At 48.4% G+C, this 8752-nt stretch overlaps 1 protein-coding gene across 7 annotated transcripts in view; it reads right to left on the reverse strand.

Annotated features, from left to right (window-relative positions):
• Positions 1–6642, reverse strand: part of Slc23a2 (solute carrier family 23 member 2) — a 101610-nt gene extending 94968 nt beyond the window's left edge. For 2 of the 7 annotated variants that reach the window (XR_012909710.1, XM_075962243.1), the window contains exon 1: positions 5968–6069. The gene's annotated coding sequence lies outside the window, so the exon portion shown is untranslated. Of the gene's footprint in view, positions 1–5442; positions 5783–5967; positions 6070–6197 lie in introns of those variants that run through there. The other 5 variants (XM_075962244.1, XM_075962245.1, XM_075962250.1 and 2 more) reach the window with 4 other exon arrangements.
• Positions 6643–8752: the final 2110 nt, after the last annotated feature.

Genomic DNA, 8752 nt, shown 5'->3' on the forward strand with positions numbered 1-8752 from the left:
TGGTTCATAAAGTCTTGAGCCCGTGATAGGGCAGAACTTAGGTAGTTGGGGAAAACTAAGCTGGGAGAAAGGAGGCAGAGTCAGGGAGAAGCCAAGTGGCCCCACCAGAGATAGACGCCAGTTAGAATCTTGTGAGGGAATAGACAGATTACTAGAAATGGGTTAAATTAAGATGTAAGAGTTAGCCAATAAGAAGTTAGAGCTAATGGGCCAAGCAGTATTTTAAATAATATAGCTTCTGTGTGGTTATTTTGGTTCTGGGCAGCCGGGACGAACAAGTGGCCTCCTCCTACAAACTGGCGACCACGTGGCCAACTAAAATTCACTTAAAACCTGAGAAAGTTTAAATAGGAATTCTAGAAACACAAAAATACAGAATTTAACACAGTTTCTTGCGATTTGCTGGCGGCATGCTGCAGCTCCTTTAAAAGAGGTTTTCTTGATTCAGTGGTAGCAGAAAAAAAAAAAGCCATGCCACTTTAAACTTGCCGGCTTTCTGGGCTGTGCTGCCAGAGTTCCTTTGGAACTCTGACTCTTTCTAGAGGTCCGGCTATGGAGCACTTGAATGGAGTTTGTGGACCTGGGTGCTTGTAGGCCTACTTGGGAAAGTAGCTGAGACCATACCCACAGCTCAGCGCCCCCTGACCTGGGCAGGAGGCAGGACCAGGACTGCTAGGAGTGCACAGGCAGGAGAGCCTGGAGGATTCCTGCCACCATACACAGAGGTGTTTCCAGGCCTCGCAATGCTCTGTATGGAAGATTTAGCTATTACTCAGATAGAAAGGGTTTATGTGCTACATGCTTAAAGTGCTGAGTGTGGCTCCTACCTGTAGATCCCAGAGCTGGCAGCAATGGTACCTCCACCATTTTGAAAGCTGAGAGAGGCAGAGACAGCATCCAGAGCCACTGCAACCGAGCTGCTTACCATTTTAAAAGCTCTTCAAGACAGTTAAGAATTACAGGTACACAATAGGAAAGATTCAGACATAAAAGACCTCTAAATGAGTCACAGTGTTGGATAAATGTACACAAGCTTGGGGGAGAGAAGAAAAAGAGTACAGAGAGTTGGAAAACAAGTAAATGGTCTAAAAAAAAAAAAACAAAGTTTTTAAAGAGACAGAGTACAGACAGTCATAGATTAAATAATAATAAGCCACATAAAGATGGAAAATACAGAGTCTGGAATATATATATATATATTATTGTGTTGTCTTTAAATTTTTTTGACTGTGAAGGAGCTAAGTAACCAACATATGTATTTTAAAGGTATCTTAATTTCAGAAATTGAGTCTAAGGATATGTTGCTTTGGAAAAGAGGTTCTTCTTTTGTTTCCATAGAGGATGAAAACCTGTGGAATCCTCCCAGACTAATGTGGTTTGATGGCCCAAGATCCCCTAAAAGGTTGCTATGAACACCCCTCCCAAATTACTTCACCCAACTGCTGACTGAGATAAACCTAGCACATAGGATACACCATGAAAGACCTGATTAACAGCACCCCTAGTCAGCAGGAAGTAGCCCAGAGAACTATGCCCATATTCCCAAATATTGTTTATAAATGTTCCTTTACATTTAAAGGGGGATATGCTATGGAGATTTTCATTGGTATGGATCTTGGTTTATCGATACAAACTTAAGGTCAATTTTGTTATATATTTCTGCTCCTGATTAAGGCACTGTGTTTGTGCAGCTCATTTAAAAATGGAATGTATAATTAAAAAAATTAGATTTTAGATAATCATCTATAATAGTCAAGTTTGTAGTCATGTTAGTTAGATTTTCTAGATGTACAGAAATGTATTTCAGATGGATAGGGATTCTTCAAATCTTTCAAAGACTATAGAATATGGCATTTAAAATGTTTTATTTTTTATTTATTTATTAATTTTTGGTTTTTCGAGACAGGGTTTTTCGAGACAGGTTTTGGAGCATGTCCTGGAACTAGCTCTTGTAGACCAGGCTGGTCTCGAACTCACAGAGATCCGCCTGCCTCTGCCTCCCAAGTGCTGGGATTAAAGGCGTGCGCCACCACCGCCCAGCTTTAAAATGTTTTAATAACTTAGGACTTTTAATGACAATGAGACACATCTGGTCCTGGCAGCACCAATCTACTACAAGAGGAAGATGGGCATCAAAGAGGCTCCTTCTGGAGTTGTTTAGCCATTTGGGCAAAAAAACTGCTCTTGCCTGGACTGCTTGATGAACTGAACATGCAGGACCCGCAGAGAAATGACTGCTGAACTTAACTAAAGGTGAGACCGTCCTTTGGGGTTCCTGCTTCATCAAAGAGTCTGCCAGACATTCTGCAGCACACAAAAGAAAGTGACTGACAAACCTGCCAATATAGGCGGGACTGTCTTTGAAATTTCCTGCTTCATGGAAAAGTCTGCTGGATACTATGGGCCTGTAGGCTGAAGATGGATCATGCCTCAACGGTACAGAAGAACTTTGGGTGACTGTCCAGGAAGCAAGATGTCTCTGTCATTTCTAGAGTTTTAGAAGTTACTTACAATGTACTTCCTGTTACTTAGGTGATATCATAACCTTCTTAAGTCTTTGATGGAGCAGAAGAATTTATAGTTATAATTATAGTTTTCCTTAGTTATGATAAAAGATAAAGAGATAAGTAGATATAAATATTGTAACCATAATTCTTGGTTGATAACTGTCTTGTTGTATGTAATTTTACTATGCTAAAGTTAAAAATCTTCCTTTTTATTTAAACAGAAAAGGGGAGGTGATGTGGGATTCCCCTCTGTATGCTGTGAATATCATTGGTTAATAACGAAACTGTCTTGAGCCCGTGATAGGGCATAACTTAGGTAGTTGGGGAAAACTAAATGCTGGGAGAGGAGGCAGAGTCAGGGAGAAGCCATGTAGTCCTGCCAGAGACAGGTGCCGGTTGGAATCTTGCTGGTAAGCCACAGCGTCATGGCGATAGACAGATTACTAGAAATGGGTTAAATTAAGATTTAAGAGTTAGGCCGGGCGATGGTGGCGCACGCCTTTAATGCCAGCACTCGGGAGGCAGAGACAGGCGGATCTCTGTGAGTTCAAGACCAGCCTGGTCTACAAAGCTAGTTCCAGGACAGGCTCCAAAGCCACAGAGAAACCCTGTCTCAAAAAACCAAAAAAAAAAAAAGATGTAAGAGTTAGCCAATAAGAAGTTAGAGCTAATGGGCCAAGCAGTGTTTTAAATAATACAGTTTCTGTGTGGTTATTTTAGTGCTGGGTGGCCAGACTAACGGGCAGCCTCCTCCTACAGACAACCAGTTGGTATGCTCTTGCCTAGGGCACCTCTCCTGCTCCCAGCTTTGCTCGGTTGCCTAGAGTTCTTTACACAGGGTTGAGGTAGCGTGGGCTTTCCCCCATCCACTTTGGCACGTCCACCGGCTCATCCTTCAGTTCACATTTGGACAGCCACGTTGGGTCAAGGACTCTTTTCACTGTGTGTCTGTGGTTTCCTGGAGTGTGTGTCTGTCCACGTGTATGCAGTGCTCACAAGACAGGCCAAAGGAGGGCATTACATCCCCTGGGACTGGCGTTAAAAGGTGATGGTGAGACATCATGTGGGTGCTGGGAATTAAGCCCAGACCCTGTAAAAAAGCAGCCAGTGCTCTTAACTGCTGAGCCATCTCTCCAGTCCTCTGGGCAAGTACTTCCATTAAGATTTTTTTTTTAACTTTCTTGCTGGACATAGTGGTAACTACCTTTAGTCCCAAGCCTGGAATATGGCAGCTCTCTATGGCTTCAAGGCAGCCAAGGGTACACAGCCAGACCTTGTCTCAAAATAAATAAATAAATAAATACTTTGTGTTGTCTTACAAGGCTAAGTCTTGCCCTTCATCCCTTGCTGGCTTGGAACTTGTGAGCTTCCCACCTCCACCAGCTGGACTGAGTGGCTAAAATTATACATTTACATCACCACACCCAGCTTAATCGTTTTTTAGTAGAGGTTTAATCTCAGGGTAATGTGCCACTCAGAAAACTAAATACCAGGCAGCTATCTGGAACAAGGGGGAAAGAGGCACAACTTTAATCCAGGGCTTAGGAGCTCACGGTAAGTCTGAGGCCAGCCTGGAGCAAGTTCAGGTCAGCCAGGAAAAAAGAAACAAAAAACCTGCCACTATAGAAAGCCCCTCAAACACCTACTTTCTTTCTTTCTTATTTATTTCTTTGGTTGGTTAGTTGTTGTTTTTTTTCGAGACAGGGTTTCTCCATAGCTTTTTGGTTCCTGTCCTGGAACTAGCTCTTGTAGACCAGGCTGGTCTCGAACTCACAAAGATCAGCCTGCCTCTGCCTATCGAGTGCCGGGATTAAAGGCGTGCACCACCACAGCCCGGCTGGTTGGTTAGTTTTGAGGTAGGGTTTCCTCTGTGAGCCCTGGCTGTCCTGAAGTTGCTCTCTGGGGGGGGGGGGGGACACGACACCACGATGACGACACACCTACACGCCTACCTTCCCGGGTCGGGGAGGCAGGTGGATCTCTATGAGTTCAAGGCCAACCTGGTCTACAAGAGCTAGTTCTAGGACAGGCTACTGAGAAACCCTGTCTCGAAAAAAAAAAAAAAAAACAAACAAACAGACATCTGGGGTGGAAATGCCCAGGTATACAGAGAAAGAATCTGTTAACAGTAGGCAAAGGACATTGTCAAGAAAGCAGCTAGTTACCTCCTGCCTCAATGTCTGGCTGGGAATACTGAGTGTCTCCTTTGAACTACCAGACGCGTCCTGAGCAAGCTGACACGGTGCTCAGCCTTAAGCGCCCAAATCTATAACTTTTGGTGTAGTACTACATTCCATAATGACCCTGATAAGGTCAAGTATAACCCAGCACAGAATCCTGAACTTCTAAGAGGAAAAGGCCTCTCGTAAACTTCACCTGAGTCAAACGCCTTAAAGGAACAAGGCCAGCAAAGTCCCGTACTAGGATGAAAGGCAGATGCGGATAACACGTTCGGAACATGTGAGGCCTGAGCCCAATCAATCAACAGCGCTCACACACAAAACACAGAAAGGTTTTAGTCACCTTGGGTCTAGCTCACTAGAGTAAAGAGGAAACTGCCTGGGGGAAGTCACATGGCCGGTTAATGACAGCTCAAACCAGGCTGTCTCAGGACTCAGATCCCAGATCCTCACATCCTAGGGCCGCCTGCGTTCAGAAGACCCAAACGTCAGAAGGGATAGCATCCTCCCCGTCCCGTTTCCCAGCGCCGCAAAAACTAGACTAACAGCCACTGCACATGCCCCATCCCCAGGAAGCCCCCCAAAGCTAACTTTCTTCCCCCCTCTGCACTTGCCCTCGCTTACCCTTTGCGCTGACAATCAGGAGTTTCCCACCAGCCCCGATTAAAGCCCCTCACCCTGAAAGAAGGCCGAGTTCCTATAGGCTACCCAGCTAATGGGACATCTCCGGCCAAACGATGGAGACAATTCTTCACCTTCGAATTATCACGCTCCAATGTCAATTTCTCTGTCAGGAGTGGCGGCAACAGGGCGACCCGGGACCCCCGGGGGCAGGCCAGCGGGAAAGGTCGCAAGGTCGGAGCAGCGGCATCTAAAATTACTCGGTGTCGCCTCCGCAAAGAGGGAAGGAAGCCAGCCTGGAAAGCGCACCACCATCCCCCGCCCCTCGGACTGACCCTGAATCCCCGGGCTCCGGGATGCGGGGCGCACCACCTGGGGAGGGGCGCACAGCGAGCCCCGCAGCGCCCCGCGTCCACGGCGGCCGTCCCGGGGACACCCGGCTGGGCAGCAGTGAGCGCCAGGGACGCACGGCCTGACGCGGCAGCCGGGGCCACCGGGCCGCGCGAGCCGGCGTGGGGGCGCAGGCCGCGCCGCGGGTGGGTGACAGCGCGCGGGGGCCGCGCGGGCCGGCCTCGTGGGCGCGGCGGGCAGCCGAGGCCGCCGGCAGGTGCGGCCGCTGGCCCGGCGTGGGGCGTGGGGCGCGTCGGCCCCGCTCTCACCTGCCTGCAGCTCGCGGAGCTCGCGTCCCGCCGATCGCACCGCTCGCGCCGCAGTGCCTGCCGCCGCCTCGGGTCCCCGCGGCAGCCGCCTGCAAAATGGCGCCGCGGAGGGGCGGGCCGGGGGCGGGAGCGGCGCAGCCGCCCGCCCCGCGCGCCGGCCCCTCCCCGCCCGACCCCCGGCTCCGCCCGCGCGCCCCGGGGCGCTTAGCCGCAGACCCTTCCCCACACACCTGCTCGGGGCCGGCCTGGGAGGCTCGACGCCCGCCCGGCCTCTCCTCCGGAGCCTCCTTTTAACCCTGCAGGACCCCGAGCCCTGCAGTAGCCGCGGGGTGACAGGGAGCGGGTGGCAGTGCACCCGGCCCAGTGGGTAACGCGCTTTAAAGCAATTTCACGGCTTATCCAATTGGGGTTCGGAACTCACTGGGGAAGAGATCCTCCTTGTTCGTGCAGACGCGGGAGAAGACACCCGGCTTGATTTCTCCCGGGCGTGTCAGAAGATCGAGCGGGTTTGGGGGGCGGGGGCAACCTGCGATTCTGTATTTCTCAAATGCCCCCAGGGGATGCCTGCTGGATGGGCGCTTAAGCTGTTGAGTCGGGAGGCCGTGTGTCAATAAACTCATAACGCTTAGACCGGGCAGTCTTGCCTAGAGGGCCATTAAGACTCACCAGCTGGGTACCACCCCCAGAGGTGATGAAACAGGGGATTTCAAGTGTGGCTTCAGAATTTGCATCTCCAGTAAGTTTCCAGGTGATGCTGCGGGCGGTGGTTTAAGATACTAACTCGTGAGGCACTGCAGAAACCACGTCCTTACCTCCACCATAGAAAATAAAAATAAATAAATAAATAACCCTAATGATTAGCTCTTTCTTCCATCTTCCATCTTGAAACCACTGTCTTGGTTGTTTTACTAACCGAGTAGTTCCTCACATCTCCAAGCAACTCCTGAGAGCCGCAAAGAATGGTGGACCGCGTCTGACCTCACCTGACAAAAACAGACTTTATTACTGAATTATTCATGTTTGACAGTCTTGAGGACTGGCAGCACACTCATCAATAGGGGCATACCATAACCAGCAAGGACTGGCATTTTATAAAGTAGGCGACTGCACCCGAGCTGAATCTTTGAGAATCGATATGTAATTCTCTAGATCATCTCACACTAAAATAAAGCCAGTGAGGCTTGGTGGTGCACACCTTTAATCCCATCATTTCGCAGGTGGAGGTAGGAAGAATATGAATTTGAAGTCCGCCTGGGCTACTTAGTGAGACCCCTGGCTCAAAAAACTGAAAAGCAAAAGTTGAACTGTAAAATCCAATACACCCTGGGAGACCAGGTGAGTGCTTCATCTTCACCGAAGATGGAGAAAGGAAGAGATGATTCTGTGACCAACATCAGAGAAACACACAAGTACTATCTCACAAACAACTCCTTCTATGCCAGAGTTTCCAGACACTTTTTAAAAAATAACATTGTGTACTCTGCTCAGCAAACAGCGTGGAACCTTCTGAAATAGAGGGGCTGAAATCAAGATCCCCTGATCCTTTCAGTTTATCCCTTTTCTGGTTTTTATTTCATTAATGTTTTTTTCCCCATTTTTCATTATCTCCCTCTCCCTCCCTCTCCATTTACACTTTTACCTGTATCCTAAAACACCGCCTCACTTCCAGGGTCCCCAGCTCCCAATCTTCCGGCCTCTCCTCCTCCCCCACCCTCAACACTCAGCAAGCTCTTTAAAGCACCAGCAGTCTCCCGCTTTCTCCGACGTCATCTGTGACCTTCTAAGTACCAAATCCTTTCCCCTGTTTACAGTCCTTTTCTTCTTCCCTGGCTCAGTAACATTCCATTGACTAGCCCCTCCAGGAAACGCTTTTACGTGATAAAGCCAATCAGCCTTTCCCACTGTACCATACTTGCCCTCCACCCAAGTTAGTGATGGGAGGATTGCTCAGACTTGGGGCTCCAGAGATGCTCTTTCCTCCCCAGTCTTCCCCCCCCTCCTCCTCACGGTTCTCTTCTTCCCTTGCCTCTCTTTCCAGGCCAGTCATTTCTCAAGTTCTAGACACACAATTCTGACATGTCACCAGACAACTTCCCAGATGTCCTCCAGAAACTATAAATATACTGTTTGGACCCACAGAGTCTGCATCTACAGCATCAAAATTCCCAAGCAGTGGAGTGATTCCCAACTGGATAGCATCAGGATGATAAAGGGTTGACTTTTCCCTTGGTCACCCCCTACACACTACACATTATTTACACGGCATTTGCATTATATTGGAATTACAAATAGTCTACAGAGGTTTCTGTAGGCTACACGAAAACAGCATGACATTGTATATAAAACCAGTCAGTCCCCTGTGTTCAGAGGACGGTGGCCCATCTCTGCTATCAGACTCATCGAATATGGTTTCTATCTGGGTTCTCATTTTGCCACCAAAAAAAACAAAAAACAAAAAACCTGGCGTTGTCTTTGACTCTGTGTCCAGACACCTGCAGTCACTGAGGGAGGTGTTTTATGACAACAGAGACACAGAGTCTCACTTGTTCTCCACTCTCCAACCTCATGATTTAAGAATTGCCTCCTGCCAGGTGCTGGTGGCCAATGCCTTTAATCCTAGCCAGCATTTAGGTGGCAGAGGCTGCCAGATCTGACTTCAAGGTCAACTTGGTCAATAGAACGAGTTCCAGGACAGCTAGGGCAAGATAGAGAGGGAAACCTTGTCTCAAAAAAAAAAAAAAAAAAAAAAGGTGGCCCCCTAAAACCATCTTTGTTATCATCTCAA

The sequence above is a fragment of the Microtus pennsylvanicus genome, chromosome 2 (assembly GCF_037038515.1).
Source record: "Microtus pennsylvanicus isolate mMicPen1 chromosome 2, mMicPen1.hap1, whole genome shotgun sequence".
In the NCBI taxonomy this organism is placed as follows: Eukaryota; Metazoa; Chordata; class Mammalia; order Rodentia; family Cricetidae; genus Microtus; species Microtus pennsylvanicus.